Here is an 18,596-nt window from a genome sequence, read left to right on the forward strand (position 1 = left end):
AATCTGGTAGTGCTCAGGAAAAAATCTTGGTGGGATTCAAGGAACCATATGTGGAACCAGAGATCAAACTTGGTTAGACCAGGTGCAAGGCAAGAGTCTTCACTTTTATGCTATCTCTTCAGCCCCCAATTTTTTATATTTATATAGATTAAATTTGTTACCAAAATAGATTCTACTGACATGGTAAATACTGTCATATTTATTTTTAAAAGGATAAAATGAGGAATAAAAATATTTTAAAACAATTTGCAGGACATAATCACTTTGGGCAAAAGTCTAGAAATTAGTTTTTTAAAAACTAATATCTAGAGTGCTCTTGGATTACAGTAAGCTTTGAGAACTTTACAGTACACTATCTGAAACAGAAGGGATCTTTGTTGTTGTTTGTTTTGGTTTGGTTTTTTGGTCACACCTTGAGGCGCTCAGGGGCTACTTCTGACTCTGCACTCAGGAATTGCTCCTGGCAGGCTCAGGGGACAATATGAGATGCCGGGAATCAAACCAGGGTCTGTCCTGGGTTGGCCATGCACAAGGCAAACACCCTATCATTGTGCTATCTTTCCAGCCCCTGAAACAAAAAAAATTTTTTGTTTTGTTTTTGAGCCATACCCAGTGATGCTCAGAGGTTACTCCTGGCTCTGCACTCACAAATTGATCCTGGGTTGGGTGACCATATGAGACTCTGGGGGATTGAACAATGGTCTGTCCTAGGTAAGCCACGTGCAAGGCAGATGCCCTACCACTGTACCACCACTCCAGCCCTGAAACACAATTTTTTATTGTAAGAATTTATTCAAGGGGCTGGTGAGGTGGCGCTAGAGGTAAGGTGTCTGCCTTGCAAGCGCTAGCAAGGATCAGGACCACTGTTCGATCCCACGTTGTCCCATATGGTCCCCCAAGCCAGGGGCAATTTCTGAGCATTTAGCCAGAAGTAACCCCTGAGTATCAAACGGGTGTGGCCGAAAAACACACACACACACAAAGAATTTATTCAAGAGACAAAATTGATTAACATATTGAGGTGAAGTAGCATAACATAATATGTAACATAACATATAATATAATATGATTAATATAATATAATAATACATGTAAGTCAAAGAACATTTCTGATTAAAACACAATTTTTTTTATCATAATGGCTTACATATCTTTCACAGTAGTATTTTAGGTACATATTAACATTGAATCAGGGGAATACCCATCACCAAATATGTCCTCCCACCATCCCAGTTCCCTTTCTACAACCCATATACCCCACCATCACCCCCAGGGCTTCTAGAGTAGGTGGACCCCTCTTTGTCTGGCTTACTATTAGTGATCATTTATCTGTTTGGTCCTGGAACCCTCCTTTGTTTCTCCCTCTATTTAAGAGGCAGAGCTAGATAAATCGAGGTATGTGGTTTTGTTTGAAGAAAAGAAAAACAATAGATTGGGGTACAAAATAAGAAAGAAAAAAAAAGTCAAATACGCTGGAAATGGGCAAAGTCCCTCTAGAGGCTTCCAACCTCAGTTTGAGAGAGGATGTGAAAAAGGTAATTGAAACACCACAACAATACAGAAAGAAATATCAAATTAAATATTTAGTGAGCACTACAGCAATAAAGACAAGCACCACTAAATAGTCTCGGTTCTGAAATCAAATCATGCTGGAGTGCAAAAAAGAAAGAGAAAGAGAAGATAAAATAAAATAAAATAATATTGGAGACATCAACTCAATCTCTACACCAAAATAAAGACGTCAAAAAAAATCTATCAATCGATAAATAAATATGTGGAAAAATGATTGTTTTGTGCTTCTTTTTTCCCCTTTTCTCCCCCCCCCCCCCCGATTAGGCACAGTAACTATCGGGGATTTCGTAGAGGGAATTCTCTTGGCCTAGGAAATACAGGGTTTCTCCCCGCCCTGAAGTATACTGTCATGGGATTAACTATAGACTCCTTGCATGATCATTTACTCTCCCCGTGGTGCTTTCATGGTGTATGGAAGACTTCTGCTTCGTCTTTGATGGTAGCATCAGACCTCTGTATCTAGAGATCTTGGTGATTGTGCAGCTCAAGTAATGGAGATTATGATGAAGTCTTCCTTTGTGGTTCTAGCAGTTATGCTTCTTCAGTGTCGTTTTAATCCATCTTCTGTAGTTGGTGGTCGAAACACAATTTTTTTAAGAGCTAGACATTATACTCTGCTGGTAGCAGAGTGCCAAAAGCGGCTCTCACTACATGGTATCAAGACAGTTTGGGGGAGGGTTAGAGATAGATAGAAACCCCTACTTCTGCAGGAAAATAGGAGCTGGCATAGGAATGAAAGGGTCGAATAAAAAAGTCCAGTGGAAAGAGTCTTGTATTTCACAAGTACAGGAGGATGTGGACATGGTTTCTAAGGGTCTGAAGAGAAGGAAAACCCGGCATTTATGTGGAAATAGCTCCAAGATACAAGAGTGGAAACGGCTCAATGAAACAACAGGACTTGCCTTTATGAAGCAAGAGCAGTTTCCTGATACACTTGGCTTAGAAGCCCATAGGGAAATAATTTTGGGGACAATCTATTCTAAAAACACTCACTTAGTGAGTGACTCTGGTGACTCCAACAGAAAATGCCTGTAACTGGGCATATAAAACAAATATGTCCCACTTAATGACAAGATCTTTTATTTCACTATAATGATAATGTTTGGCAAGACCCAAGAATTAACCCTACCCTCAGCCAAAAAAGACAAAACTTCAAGCCTAACCCCCACTAAGTGTTAGACATCTTAACAGTCAGAAGGTTTTTTTTTCTTTCACCCCCTCAGAAGGGATTTTTGTGAACCCCCTAAACAAAGCCCCTGGTGCTGAGAAGACCATGATAATTCACTCACAGCTTCCTAAACTACTGTTCATGTTTGTAGACAGCCGTTCAGCTCACATGCTTTTTCCTAAGGGCAATCTAATCCTAAATAGGAATCATAGTCTTTCTTGCATGCTTCAATTCTGAGATTGTCAGGGTTTGTGTTTGGTTCTGTGTGCCACTCTTGTCCTCCTCCAACTCAAATGTTTGGGTGTAAGGGTAAAGGGAAATTTAAATTGATCAAGAATCGTTCACTCTTGACTTTACCTTTTCTTTTCTCCTTTCCCCCAGGAGTATAACACAGAAAATTGGTATGGGCATAGGTCAATATGGGTTACATTTGTTTTAATTTATAATTTAATCCCTTTATAATTTACTTTTTATGCCAGTGACTAAAAACAAAGGAGTTGACTCCTGACACATGGCAGCCTACCTCAGATGCTCACCTGAATCCATGCTGGTCAGATGCTTCAAGGGGTGTCTGAGGCTCAAAGATATTAGACTTCACCAATGCTGCCCAGTATACACAGCTCCACTAAGGGTCAAACTCACAGGCTACAGTTTGGAGAAGTCACTGCAGCTTTCTTCCGCAATTAAACTGTACAGGTGCCTGGCTTGTTTACTCTATGAGATCAAATTTCTTGGAGTGACCAGTAGGATTATTGCACTAAAGCAATCTCATAACCTCCTAAAGACTGCCAGAAAAGAATATCCCTCTTCTTGATTCTTCTGGATTCTCACTTTATCCTCAACATAGGAAAATCTCATTTTAAAAATAGCTGAACATGATTCTGTGACTTTCACCCACTTGCTTGTTCTTTATCCATTTGGGGGGGGGTTCACACCTGGCAGCGTTTAGGGGTTATTCCTGGCTCTATGCTCAGAAGTCGCTTGTGGCAGGCATGGGGGATCATATGGGATGCTGGGATTCGAACCACCATCCTTCTGCATGAAAGGCAAACGCCCTACTTTCATGCTATCTCTCTGGCTCCACTTGTTTTTTATCTTAAGCTTGCTCTGATCCACGCAGCTGTAGTGTTCGGTGCTACTCAGATACTGGCTCTGCCCACAATGAGGAGAGACTACAGAAAGGGCTCTTGTAGAGGACAGCATTTTCTCTTCTGAGGACTATAATCCCCACTGACACTGAGTGCTATTGGTGTGCTTTCTGGGCTTTCTGACACTAGTATTGGGAAGAGCCTTCAGAAAATTGTTTCTGTGGGTGCTGGAACGAGAGTACAGCAGTAAAGTATGTTTGGTGAGGAATTCATTTCATTAAGTGATATACTATATCCCTTTATGCTCCTCTGATAGATCCATAGAACCTCATTTGATAAATCTTATGGAAAACAGGGGAGACAGCAAGCTTCCAGCTAGCTCCCAAAGGGAAAGGACAGCCTCCTAGCTTGCCTTGTGTCAGGCCAAGCAAGAAGCTGCTGCCACCACTCCTGCTGACTCATTCAATGTGGCCCCTTTTCTTCCACTTCCCCTTACTGTGGACTATTGCTTGCTACCAGATAGACCCTCACCTTGAGGATACTACCTGATTCCTGACTTCTGCCAAACCATATCACAGACTCTACAAGACCGCAGCACGGTATGAAACTATTCCCTTTATTTTACCCTCCCCCCCCCACCACCACCATCTCAAAAGTCTTAAAGGGGATATCTGTATTTCTTTTGTATATTTCTGTAGGCATATTTCTTTAATAGTTATTATTCTTGGTGTTTATTTCCATATATAAAGGTTGCTTCTCTCATCCTTTTTTTGAATCTCCTTAGGAAAACTAGTAGATAAGTCTTTCTTGGGATCTGAGTTTAGTTTAGAACCAGGGTATAGAGATTGTTTAGCTTGTTATTTTTACCCCCATATGCACCAGTAGTATCATGTAGCATGTTTCTTTTTTCATAGGCACACTAAAATGGGGAAATCTTAAGTATAGGAAGAAGTTCTTATTAATAGAGATAGGAACTCATAAATTTTATAGTGCAGGGCAGCCTTTCACCCTGAATATTTGTCATGGGACTTGACTTAGGCCTCAGTTGATCAGACATAGACTGTCCAACCCCAAATCTTGGATCCCATCCTCAGCATGATATTTTTTTCTTTTACTCTTTTTTTTTTTTAATAATTTTTGAGACCCATGTAGATTACAAGTCTTTCACAGTTATATTTAAGGTACAAAGTGACAGTGAATTAGGGCAATTACCCACCACCAGTGTTGACCTCGCTTCTCCCCTGTTCAAGCATGCATGCCATATTTCCCCTCTTTGCATCCTGGACTGCTAGTGTAATCAGTCCCCTTTATATATAACTTGTTGTAGATCTTGATTCTGTTGTCATTGACTTTGGGTTTGATATTTAGGCCTGATCACTATTTATTTCCAATTAATGTTCATGTGATTGTTTGCTCCTGGTACCATTCACCTTCTTTTTTTTTTCTTAATTTATGAGGAAGAAAAAAGAATGATTCAAGTTCTGTGATTCTGAAGAAAATAAAAAAAAACAGGCTGGGAGGAATCCATCTAGGTGTTATCAATATAAATTTAAAAGAATAAAAAGGGGAAAGGAAGAAGAAGAAGAAGAAGAAGAAGAAGAAGAAGAAGCAATGACAGAATATACAACAGCCACAAAAACAACTACTAAACAACAACACAAAAATGAAGAAAAGAAAAGATAAAAAGGAGGACAGGTGTAGTGAGGTTTTGTGCCTTTTTTTCTTTTTTCTTTTTGCATAGGCACAGTTAATATTGGGGAAATTTGAAAAAAAAATTATTCCTTTGGCCTAAGAGATACAGGGTTTCTCCACCCTTGAAATGTACTGTTGTGGCTATACTCTAGGTTCTAGATATGCTCATTATCGAACCCCAAAGTCTTTTTATGGAAATGTTCTGCTCAGTTGTGGCTGATAAAATCAGTCCTCTGAAATTAGAGATCTTGGTATTTGCACAGGTCATAGGATGAATTCTAGGATAGTCTTTCTTTGTGGTTCTAGAAGTTCTGCTCTATCACAGTTGTAGTCAGTTTTCTGTAGTTAGTGATCTTGGTTTTTCCACAGATTTTAGGGTGAAACCTAGGGAAAAGCATTTTATTATAGTTTCAGAAGTTCTGTTCAGTCATAGTTGTCAAATTCAGACTTCTGGAATTAGGGATCTTGGTTTTTGTTCATATTCTAGGTTGAAGCCTAGGCTAAGGTCTTTCTTATTGGACCCAGGAAAAGTTCTGCCCAGTGTGGTTGTCTTCTGTAATTAGAGATCTTGATTTTTTGTGCATATCAAGGACTTAGTGTCTTCTGATTTTATCTTACCTTTAGGTGATGAGGTAGGGCAACCTGCTCTTAGATCTAGTTTTTGCTGTTTCTTCGTTGTCAGGATGTTGTATCAGCCTGGCACAAGTTGGTGCCAGGGTGATATTAGGCGCTCCGCGGGTGTGTTTGATTCCTAGTGCTGTTGTAGGGAATTGTGTTGTTTCTACAGTTGGGATCTGGGGTTTGGGGTTAGAGGGTCACATGGAGTCTAAGTTGGGTCCCCATGACAAAAGTTCAGGATGGGAGGCAATCCTGTATTATAAAATTTATGAGTTCTTATCCCTGGTAGATAAGAGCTTGTTTCTATGTATAAGATTTCCCCCCCTTTTTAGTATCAGCATGGTTTTTTGCAGCAGCACTAGGAATCAAACTCCCCTAGGGAAGGCCTTAATCATGCCCTAGCACCAACTTGCTCTAAGGGTGGGTTCCTGATGAGGAGGAAACAGTAACAACTTGCTCTAAGGGCAGATTTCCCTGCTTTGAAATGAAATTAGAAGATGTTCTGTGACATCTGGGATTTGACATAGGATCTGTGCAAAACCCAAGATCTCTAATTATAGAATCCTAACTGTGACAACTGTGATTGGGTAGAACTTTTCCTGAGACCATGAAAAAAGACCTTGGGATTGGACAATTAGTATGCCGGGAGCCATATGACAGTATACTTCATGGGTAGAAACACCCTGTTTTTAAGGCCAAGGTTATTTTCTAATTTCCCAAACATTTGCTGTGCCTATCCCAAAAAAACAAAAACAAAAACAAAAACTGCCCCTAAACACAGAGGTAAATATCCTTTTTTTTTTTTTAAAATTTTGTTTATATCTTCTTGATAGGGGCATCTGCCTTTTGCATAGACCCTAAGGACATGAAATACTTTGTCGCATCTTATATTTCTACATCTTTTTACAAATTGATAAAAGAAAACAGAAGTGGATGGGACCCAGGGGCCAAGTGGTTTCAGGTGCACTGGGTGGGTGGGTGGGTGGGTGGGGGGGAGTCAGAATTAAATACCCAAGCCACAATCAAGGACAATAGAGCAAAAAAAAAAATAGAGTCAAAAGATCCAAACTACAACAATATAAACATAAAATGGACCTGTTACACTGGTAGACCAGGGGGCTAATAGTGGAGATATGGGATGCATGCTGGGAACTCTTGTGGAGGGAGGTCAATGCTGGTGGTGGGAAGGGCCCTAATTCATTGTCACTATATGCCTGAAATACAACTATGAAGGATTTCTAATGCACAATGGTCTCAAAAAAAATTTTTTTAAAAAAGAAATAGGGAAAGATATTTTAAAAAGTGGCCGCAAGGCAAGCATATGCTCTTCACTAGGGATAAGAATCTTAATTACTAATGTTTTCTTCTATTGTTTGTTATGCAATACTGAACTAACAGAACAGTGCTCAATCTCTCAGAGCCTGGCCTTTGCTATCAGAAAGAATGGCCATAAAAGAGAGCAAAGAATACCCTCCTGGGAGAGGAAACTAGAGAGGAGAGTGACTTGGGAATGATGCCACAGAGTCTTTGTCTTCAGAGTAAATGGGCAGGCACAACTTCTAATTTTCTGCATTTTGATTCATACACAGAAACAGAGTACTAGCCTTTCCAGGCTGAACTTTGTGTATGCAATGATAGCACTTTTCCTCATCTCCAACAGTCCATCTGCCCAGGCCCAAGAACTGGATTTTAGCACTCCAGTGCCATATCTGGGGGAACAGCTAGCAGGAGAGTTGAAGGAGGTGAAAATTCTCCTAGTCTTTGGAATGTAATGCCATTAAGGTTGAAAAACCAGGGCAATGAACAGTAGTGGCAGCTTTTTTCAAGTTTATGTAAACACTGGTGCAAGAATGTGGCTGGAACCCTGTAATCAAAGCATCCTTGACACACCCATGCTTTAAATCTCTAAGCAGCTCCTTGAAGATCATCTGGACTCTGTGAACATAGCAGCTGATAAAAGGCCCCTGTAAGCTCATTTATCTGCTCCCATGAACAAAGATTGCCCAGTGCAAAATCTGGGTAGCCCAGCACCCAGACATGTTAGGAAAGGCACAAGAGGCCTTCCAGATCTAACCATCAGGAATGCCCTCACCAGGCTTTTGAGCAGTGAGAACTAAAGAAAACCAATATACCCTGAGTCTTGCACTGCTGCTCAGCTCTCTTTCTCTATCTGTCTCTCTGTCTCTGTCTCTCTCTGTCTCTCTTATTCTCTCTGTCGCTGTCTCTGTCTCTCCCCTCCATCAAGATAAGCATATAAGAGAATAAGCCCCAAATTAACATGACCATGACCGGAAGTGCATCTAAGTAATTTCAGGCAAATAATCTAATTTTCCCTCAAATGTATGACATTTAAGGCAAAACCTTCACTAATTGTATGAATGTAAATTGTACAATGCATACCTTATTCCATATATGTGTCTCCATATAACACCTTCCCTGTGTTTATTAGTATAAATGCCTCTTGAATCTCCATCTGAGAGATAGATAACATATTCAAAGAAAGATGTGACTCGGAGAAAAGCTGCGTCAGGATGCAATAACATATGCTATTGAGATGGGTATTCTTAGATCAACTGCTAAAATTAACCTTGGAGAAAAATCTATTACCAATATATTAACTTATCTTTCATTACAAATATTTTATTTTTACTGAAGTGATATGATTTCTAACTTTATATAAGTCACAGTTATTGAAAATGAGCTTGAGTATATTCATTAGGCTTGCCAGGAGACCCAGTTTCATCCTTTATTGGTATAGTTGACTACTTCATCCTAATTTTCCTACCCTTCCAGTTTATTTTTTGTATGTTTGATTGGCTTTGTTTTGGCTTGTTCTGTTTTGGCCACACTTGGCAATGCTCAGGGATTACTCCTGACTCTGTGCTATAAATCATCTCTGGCAGTTCTAGGAGCTACTGAGCTGCAGATCAAACTGGGACCAGCTACAAGTATCTTAACCTCAGTGTTATACCTTTACTCTGTTTTTAAATTTGATCTTAAAAAAAAAATAAGAAACCACCCCAAAAGTGCTCAGGGGATCCCTAAGTCACTCATGTTACTAGACCAACAGTCAGACTTGCAATACTGTAGGAGGATGTGATGGAACTTGGGCTCTGCGACGCCAGGAAGGCCAAGGTTCTGCTCAGGAGTCACCACAACCACACCCACCCATGCCAGGGTCTAATCTAAACCAGGGTCAGGTGCCTCTAGCTTCTGTGGTACCTCTAGATCTTCTCTGGTTTTTAAAATTAAGATAAATTTAAATCAAATAATGTATAAATGAAAAAAAAGTGAAGGGTCAGGAGAGGTATGTAAATGAAAAAAAAAAAGTGAAGGGCCAAGAGAGGTATCTGAGCGCATAGCCATAAGTAACCCCTGAGCATCACAGGATGTGGCCCAAACCCCTCCCCCAAAGTGAAATATTCTGGCAAAAAAAAAAAAAACATCTAGCATAGCAGATTCAGATTGTCCATGAATTTTGAGATTATAATCTGATCAGTTCCATTAGTGTCCACTGATAGCCACCTTGACTTTAAGGTGCTAAATGTGAAATCACAAAAGGAACCCCACTTGTGACATATTAACTTCTTTGCTTGCTTGTTTTTTGGTCCCACCCAGAGATGCTCAGGATAACTCCTGGCTCTGCACTCAGTAATTACTATTGGGGGTATCGAGGAAGAATGATAGGGTGCCAGGGATCGAACTCAGTACAGTAACACTTCCAAGCCCCCAGCTCCCACTTCGCCATTTTTAGGAACAATAATGCTATGCCCTCTGTGAGGATTGTATCGCCCTGTAGCCAGGACACTTCTACTTTAACTTTTGATCAAAAAGCCATGATTATGACATTTGTTTGAACTGATTTGCCTAATCTAAGCAGGTAAGCAATGACTCATTTATTTATTTAATAACTTCCAGGATTTTCTTCAGCTTTAAACAGAGAAATATAGAAGACCTGGTCTCTAGTCCACAACTACACATGTATGTATCTGGAAGCCTAGAGTGAAAGGGAAACATACTTTTAAAGGAAGGTTCCCTGCAGGATGCCAATCGAGAAATAGTTCTACTCAAAGTGATCCAAATTCACAGGAGAAAGGATTGTCAACCCCCTGAACCAGGAAAGGCTTTGCAGACAAGTATCCTCTCTCTTGATCCGTGAAGAAATGGGTCTGGTTCAGAGATGTAACCACTTTCCCAAGTAACCAGCTCAGCAGAACAGGTCAGTTGGTATCTAAAGGAAAACTCACTGTGTAGCGTCACAAGAGTGTGTCAGGGTGGCAAAAAGGAGTAAAGGATATATGGGGATGGGAAATGAAAAAGAATTGAATTATTATTCTTAATATTCTAAATTACAATAATGTTTGTACCTTAATAGAAGGTATATCATAAAGGAAACAATATATGGATGGCAAGAAAAATGATTATATATGAGATAAGCCAAAATTTTTAAGTTAGTTTTCAAAATTAAGTATAAGGATATTGACTATAAAATTCTTTCAACTTTTCTGCATGTTAAAATTTCTCATTATTTTATTCTGCAGAAAAGTGACTTTGAATGACATTTTCCTAGATGGAGTGCAGTTTTTTTTTCACATTAACAGTTAGTTATTGGTTATTTGTTGTCATGTTAAGTAATCTGTGAAAAAATATTTTTTTTCTTTTTTAAGTACTTTATTTTAGCTCTTTCTCCAGAAGTTCCTTGGAATGGATTAAGACCTCTTTAAAACCTACAGATAGTGCAGACCTAGGGACTCAGGGTACTTTCATTAGCAAACGAAAGGCAATTTTAACCAAATCTATAGAATTTTAACTGTGGATTGAAAATGGGGTAAATCTTCTAGTTCATTATGGCAGAATGCAAAATTACCTCTCTTTCTCCTGAAAATATTTTGAAATAATAAAAAACCTATATAAACTATATATAAAATAAATTATAGAGATAGAAAAAGACTTTAATAATAGGCTAAATGTTTAACACTTGCTAAAAATAAGAAAACAAATAAGATCAAATTGATGGAAAATCTTTATTAAATCAAAATCAAGAGAGTTTTTTTTTTTTCAGGAAAGTGTATATTCAGATGATGACTGTTTTTAGTTCTGAAAAGAAATAAGCCCTTGAAAAGTCATGAATCAGCAGATACCGTGCTTATCAACCATGCACTTAACCTGGGTTTCATCCCAAGCACCTGATATGGTCCCCTGAATCCCATCAAGGGATATGACACAAAGCCATAATAGCTTCTAAAGACCACCAGGTGTTTCCCAAAAACTGAAAATCAAAGAGGAGAATGAGCAATATTACATCAGATAAGGCACTTGCCTTGCACAAGCCTGACCTGATTTGCTCTCCAGCATGATCTCCTGACCCTCCAAGTGATTCCTGAGTGTAGAGCCAAGAGAAATGCCTGAACACTTCCAAGTGTGACCTCAAAACCAAAATAAAATAATTTTAATTAATTAATTAAATTATTTTTAAAATAGCAGAATGTAAGCTTTAGGTCATATTACCAAAAGAGCCCATCTGAAAAGGTGAATACATATTCTCAGATATATAACTTGTAGAAATAAACTTAAAAAACACTGTATATTCCAAGTATATAATATAGTCTATATTTCCAACAATGTACGCTTCTGATAAAACAAAATTATGGAGATAGTATAGGATCAGGCTGCCAGGATCTAGGAGAAAAAATTGAAATTTTGAAGTTGAACTATTTAGCAATAAAAGATAATGAAAACACTACATTTTAATAATTGTGAGAAAAAATTAACAGCCTGAAATAAACCAATAATTTAATTATTAAATATATATAATTTAATTAAATGTAATAGATATTAATCAAGACTAAGAATAAAATTAATAGAAGACAGAGTAAGTCACTATAAAATCAAAGCCTATTACTTTAGAGTTCAATTATAAAACTAAGTTCTCATTAATGACCAATATTTTATGTTTTTACATAATGTGGGATCTAAAAAAATACTCTGGACTTATAGACACAGATGATAAATTTACAGTTTCCAGAGGTAGGGGGTAGGGATGGGTGAGATGAATGGTCAAAAGGTACAAATTCCGTTATAATATTAGTAAGTCAGAGGGAGAAAATGCACAGCTTGGTGAAGGAATTTAATAATATATTACATATTTGAAAGAGTATATCTATAAAGTATATCTATAATGCTCTCATGTCAAGAAAGAGAAGGTTTGTAACTTTATGAAGTGATGGATCTTAACTAAACTTACGGTGGTAAAAATTTCAGATACAAAAATCATTGTTTTCTTCAAACTGATACAATATTTTATGTCAATTCCATGTTAAAAAGAATAAATAAAAACAAAGTTCAAGTTCTATACATCTCATTGGTACATGGAATGATAAAGGGAGAAAAGAGAACATGCAGAAAATTTTAGAATTAAAATAAGAAATACAGGGGCTGGAGAGATAGCACAGCGGTAGGGCATTTGCCTTGCATGCAGCTAACCCAGGACAGGTGGTGGTTCAAATCCTGGCATCCCATATGGTCCCCCGTACATGCCAGGAGCTATTTCTGAGCACGGAGTCAGGAGTAAGCCCTGAGCACCACTGGGTATGACCCAGAAACAAAACAAAAAAAAAGGAATACAGATAAGAATGAGGTTAAATTTGTTAACGAATATTGAGTATAAAAGTCCTGTAAAATTTATATTTTTAAGACATAAATTACTAAAATTATTACAAGAATTTGGGAAGTACTAGAAATTGCACAAATATAAGGACAAGTTAAAATGTATCAATTTTGGAGGGTGCAAGAAAACAAAGTTTTTTTCTTTATTGTGGTCAATATTATAATTATGTCACATAAATATTTTTTTTATTTTTATTTTTATTTTTTTTGGTTTTTGGGCCACACCCAGTAACGCTCAGGGGTTACTCCTGGCTATGCGCTCAGAAGTTGCTCCTGGCTTGGGGGACCATATGGGACACCGGGGGATCGAACCGCGGTCCGTCCAAGCACAGGCAAGGCAGGCACCTTACCTTTAGCGCCACCGCCCGGCCCCATTTTTTTTATTTTTATTGTGGCGAAAGTGAATTACAAATCTTACACAGTGGTATTTAAGGTACACAGTGACCATAAATGAGGGCCTTTCCACCACCTTCATCCCTGTTCCCAAGCATATATCCCTTATCTCCCTCCTTTATCCCCCAGAATGCTAGTATAACTAAAAGCATATATGTTAACACTAATGTAAACCTTTTTTTGTTTGCAGTTCCAGATATTTTTACTAGTGGTTTCTTAAAGGTTTGGAGTCAAAGGAGCACTGTAAAAACAATGTTAGTGTGGCAATTATCGTTTGCATGGGCCACCCAAAGTATGGGGTCATGGAAAGGAAAATCTTTAGCCTAAGTACAAGGAGACCCTACCCCTGAAGTTTCCTGACATAAGACCATTTCTAGGCTCCAGGCAAACTAATTTGTCCAATCCCGGTCATTGTCTGTAGTGCCCATATTCACAGAAATATTTAAGGCACATAGTGACAATGAATGAGGGGCATTCCCATCTCTAATGTTTTCTTCCCTCCACCCCTCTTCCCAGCATGCATCCCATCTCTCTCTCCTTTACCCCTCCATAATGCTAATGTAACTGTTCCCCACTTGTACAGCTTGTTGTAAATTGGGTATCGAATCTGTTGTCGTTAATTATGGGTTTGGTATTCAAGTCTGATCATTTTTTATTTCCACTAAATATTCTTTCGACTGTCTGGTCTTGGTACCATCCATTTCCCCCCTCAAATTGTAAGGCTGAACAAGATGGTTCCAGTAATAGGTTCTGTTGGAGATATATGAAAAGATAAGGGCAAAGAAAACAAAACAAAACAAAAAAAAAGACAAAAGCAAAAGGAAAAAAATAAAAGGAACTAGAAGGGGTCCATTTTCAGGGGTCTCAAACTCACGGCCCGCAGGCCATTTCCGGCCCGCCGTACAACATTTTGTGGCCCTGCCCTAGAGGAATCTTTGTTTTGTTTTTGTTTTAGTTGTTTGGGTCACACCCCCCAATGTTCAAGGCTTATTACTGACTTTGCACTCCAGGATCACCCCGACTTTGCCTCCTGTGGCCCCCAGGTAAATTGAGTTTGAGACTCCTGATTCCCTTTAAGAGGAGAGAGGGGAAAAAGAAAAAAAGGGTAGCAAAACAAAGCAAAATAAACAAAACAAAACAAAAACAAACAAAAAATACACTAAAAGACAATAGGGCAGTAATACAAAAGTACAGAAAGAACAAAAAAAGAACAAACCAAAAATGAGAAAAAAAATAATAACCCACCCCAAATCAGCAACTACTTAAAAAGGTTTGTGTTTCTTCTTTTTTTTTAGGCACAGAAAATATTGGGGAAATTAGAATAGGAATTCCCTTGGCCTAAGAGATACAGGGTTTCTCCCCCATTAAAGCATACTGCCAAGGGAACAACTACATACTCCATACACGCTCATTTTCACATCCCGAGTTCTTTTTATGGTGCCAGGGAACTTTCAGTATAGTTCCAGAAGTTCTGCTCAGTTGCAGTTGTCGAAGTCAGACCTCTGGAATTAGAGATCTTGATTTTTGTATAAATCCTAGGCCGAAGCCTCAGCTGGGATCTTCCTCATTGAACCCTCGCTATTAGGTTCTTCCCAGTCCTTGTTTGTCAAGGTCAGTCTTCAGTAGTTAGCGGTTTCGGTTTTTGCATGAAGCAAAGTATGTCAGGTCTCCTGATTGCATCATACATATCAGGGTGTCATGCCAAAACTGTTTCAACTTGGTGCCAGAGAGGTAGTAGGAATTTCCCAGGAAGAAATTTGGTTCTTGGTGCTGTTGCTGGGACCTGTGTCGGTTCCACATCTGGGATCTGGGGTTCTGGATTGGATAGTTGCTGTCCAATCATATGGAGAATAAGTTGGATCTACATGGCACATGCTCAGGGTGGGAGGCTTCCCTGTATTATGAAATGTATGGGTTCTTATCCCTAGTAGATAAGAGTTTGTTTCTGTGTATGATTTCCCCCTATATAGAGTGCCTATGCAAAAGGGTATGGTGCTAAATTATATTGCTGTGCCCTGGTTTTGACCTGTGAAGAAAGCAAAGTTTGTTTGTTGTTGTTGTTTTTTGCTGTCAAGATTAGAAATTTTATTTTTTTATTTAAACAACTTTATTATATACATGATTGTGTTTGGGTTTCAGTCATGTAAAGAACACCACCCATCACCAGTACAACATTCCCATCACCAATGTCCCAAATCTCCCTCCTCTCCACCCAACCCCCGCTGTACTCTAGACAGGCTTTCTATTTCCCTCGTACATTCTCATTATTAGGATAGTTCAAAATGTAGTTATTTCTCTAACTAAACTCATCCCTGTTTGTGGTGATCTTCATGAGGTGAGCTGGAACTTCCAGCTCTTTTCTCTTTTGTGTCTGAAAGTTATTATTGCAAGAATGTCTTTCATTTTTCTTAAAAACCATAGATGAGTGAGACCATTCTGTGTCTTTCTCTCTCTCTCTGACTTATTTCACTCAGCATAATAGATTCCATGTACATCCATGTATAGGAAAAGTTCATGACTTCATCTCTCCTGACAGCTGCATAATATTCCATTGTGTATATGTACCAGTTTCCTTAGCCATTCATCTGTTGAAGGGTATCTTGGCTGTTTCCAGAGTCTTGCTATGGTAAATAGTGCTGCAATGAATATAAGTGTGAAGAAGGGATTTTTGTATTGTATTTTTGTGTTCCTAGGATGTATTCCTAGGAGTGGTATAGCTGGTCGTATGGGAGCTCGATTTCCAGTTTTTGGAGGAATCTCCATATTGCTTTCCATAAAGGTTGAACTAGACGGCATTCCCACCAAGCAGTGGATAAGAGTTCCTTTCTCTCCACATCCCCGCCAACACTGCTTGTTCTCATTCTTTGTGATGTGTGCCAACCTCTATGGAGTGAGGTGGTACCTCATAGTTGTTTTGATTTGCATCTCCCTGATGATTAATGATGTGGAGCATTTTTTTCATGTGTCTTTTGGCCATTTGTATTTCTTCTTTATCAAAGTGTCTGTCCATTTCTTCTCCCCATTTTTTTATGGGATTAGATGTTTTTTTTTCTTGTAAAGTTCTGTCAGTGCTTTGTATATTTTGGAGATTAGCCCTTTATTTGATGGGTATTGGGTGAATAGTTTCTCCCACTCAGTGGGCTCTTGTATCCTTGGCGCTATTTCTTTTGAGGTGCAGAAGCTTCTCAGTTTAATATATTCCCATGAAAGCAAAGTTTTTAATACAATTTATAATTGTCTATTTAGAACATACAAGAAACTAATGCAACAATTAGAATTTTTTAAAATTTTAAGTTGATGGAGCCAGAGTGATAGAATAGTGGTGGAGCCTTTACCTTGCACACAGTCAACCTGTAATGAACCCCGGTTTGATTCCCGGCATCCCATATGGTCCCCAGAGCTTACCAGGTGTAACTTCTAAATGCAGAGCCAGGAGTAACCCCTGAACACTGCCTGGTGTGACCCCAAAATCAAAATAAAATATAAAAATAAAATTTCAAGTCGGTGACTGTTATAAAAAATGTATAATTTTTGAAGCTAGAGACATAGTTAGGAAAGCTGCCTTGCATTCAGCTGACTCGGGTTCAGTCTCAGCATCCCAAATGGTCCTACTAGCAACACTAGGAGTTGATTCAAGAGTGTAGAGTCAGGATGAACCACTGGCACTGAATGTTGCCAAAAAAAAAAAAACCCAAGGAAAGAAATTAATAGCTTTCATATATATCAACTCAAAATTAATTCTTTAAATCTAAAACAGGGAAAAACATAATGGCATATTCTCAACAAAATACTTAAATATCAAGGCACTCCAAAAGAGCACTGCACAAAATCCAACATCAATTTATAACATAAAATTTTCTCTAAAAACAGAGAAGTCACTCGACTCAACAAAGAGCCTCTACATGAGCTGAAGAAAAGTTCAGTGAATGAGGCATTTGTCTTGTATGCAGGTGACCTTGGTTCAGACACTAGCCTGGTACCCCAGGAGTCAATCCTGGACACAACTAGGTATTTCCTGGGGGTGGGTCTACAAAATTTTTTACATTTAGCATTATAATAATTGAAAAAAATTGTTTTCTCAAAAAAATAGCAAAAGAAGGCATAGATATTGATTTTTTTTTATTTTTAGGTCACACCCGGCGGCACTCAGGGGTTATACTGACTCTATGCTCAGAAATTGCTCCTGGCAGGCTCAGGGGACCATATGGGATACCGGGATTTGAACCATCATTCTTCTTCATTGTGAGGCAAACACTATACCTCCATGCTATCTCTCCGGCCCAGATATTGATTTTCACCACAATGAAGACAACACTAAAAGTCTTAGCCATTTCTATAATGCAAGAAAAGAAAGTAAAAGGCATAAAGGTCAGATGGAAGAAAATATAACTCCCCGAAATAAAATGATTACCTACAAAACTAGTGAAATGTATACATACTTAAAATTAACAAGAGTAAAAGAAAAAAGATTTAAGTAATTTATATAACATTTTATAAACAAAGTTTTGTAGAGATATGTCATTTCTCCCTAAATTGATCCATAACTTTTATGCATTTGTACTAAATCCAAGAAAAACTTTTTATTTTTGTTTTTTTTTTGGGGGGGGGGGCACAAGTTTGACACTTAGTAGATACTCCTGACTATGAGCTCAGAAATCACTTCTGGCTTGGGGGGCTATATGGGATGCTGGGGGATTGAACTACGGTTTGTCCTAGGCTAGCATTTGCAAGGCAGACACCTTACCTCTAGTGCCACTGCTCTGGCCCCCAGAAAAACTTTTTATAGACAAGCTTATTCTGAAAGTTTTATAAAAAGATAATGAAATAAAGACAATTAAAATTATTTTGACAAAGAAGGCAAAAGGAGAAATTCTATTTTGAAGAATCAATATAGGCCTACAGTATTCTTTAGTTATCTCCCTGTTTAGGATATCTTGAGGCATATAAAACATAACATGTCAATTGTTAATGAGTGAGAGAAGTAGAATGCCTGTCTCAAATGCAGGCAGGGGGTGTGGGTGGAGGGAGATGGGGTGCAATGGTGGTGGGAATGTTACACTGGTGAAGGGGGTGTTCTTTTTGTGACTGAAACCTAACTACAGTCAAGTTTGTAAACATGGTTTTAAATAAAGATATTAAAAATGCTTACTCCTTAAAAAGAACATGTTAATTGTATGAAAAAGAATTCTTTTTCTTTAGGATCACACCCAAAAGTGCTCAACGCTTACTCCTGGCTCTGGGCTCAAAGATCACTCCTGGTGGTTATTAAGAGTACCAGCGATTGAACCAGAGCAAGATTGAACATGCAAGACAAACACCTTAACCCTTGTACTATTTCTCTGGCCCCTAAATGAATAAATATATAAAAGATAATGTGTTTGAAGAACTTAGATGTATAT

At 38.4% G+C, this 18,596-nt stretch overlaps 1 pseudogene; it reads left to right on the plus strand.

Moving 5' to 3' along the window:
* Positions 1–18,596, plus strand: part of LOC126020301 (N6-adenosine-methyltransferase catalytic subunit-like) — a 162,408-nt pseudogene that overhangs the window by 137,686 nt on the left and 6,126 nt on the right.

Source organism: Suncus etruscus, chromosome 10 (genome assembly GCF_024139225.1).
Source record: "Suncus etruscus isolate mSunEtr1 chromosome 10, mSunEtr1.pri.cur, whole genome shotgun sequence".
Classification (NCBI taxonomy): domain Eukaryota; kingdom Metazoa; phylum Chordata; class Mammalia; order Eulipotyphla; family Soricidae; genus Suncus; species Suncus etruscus.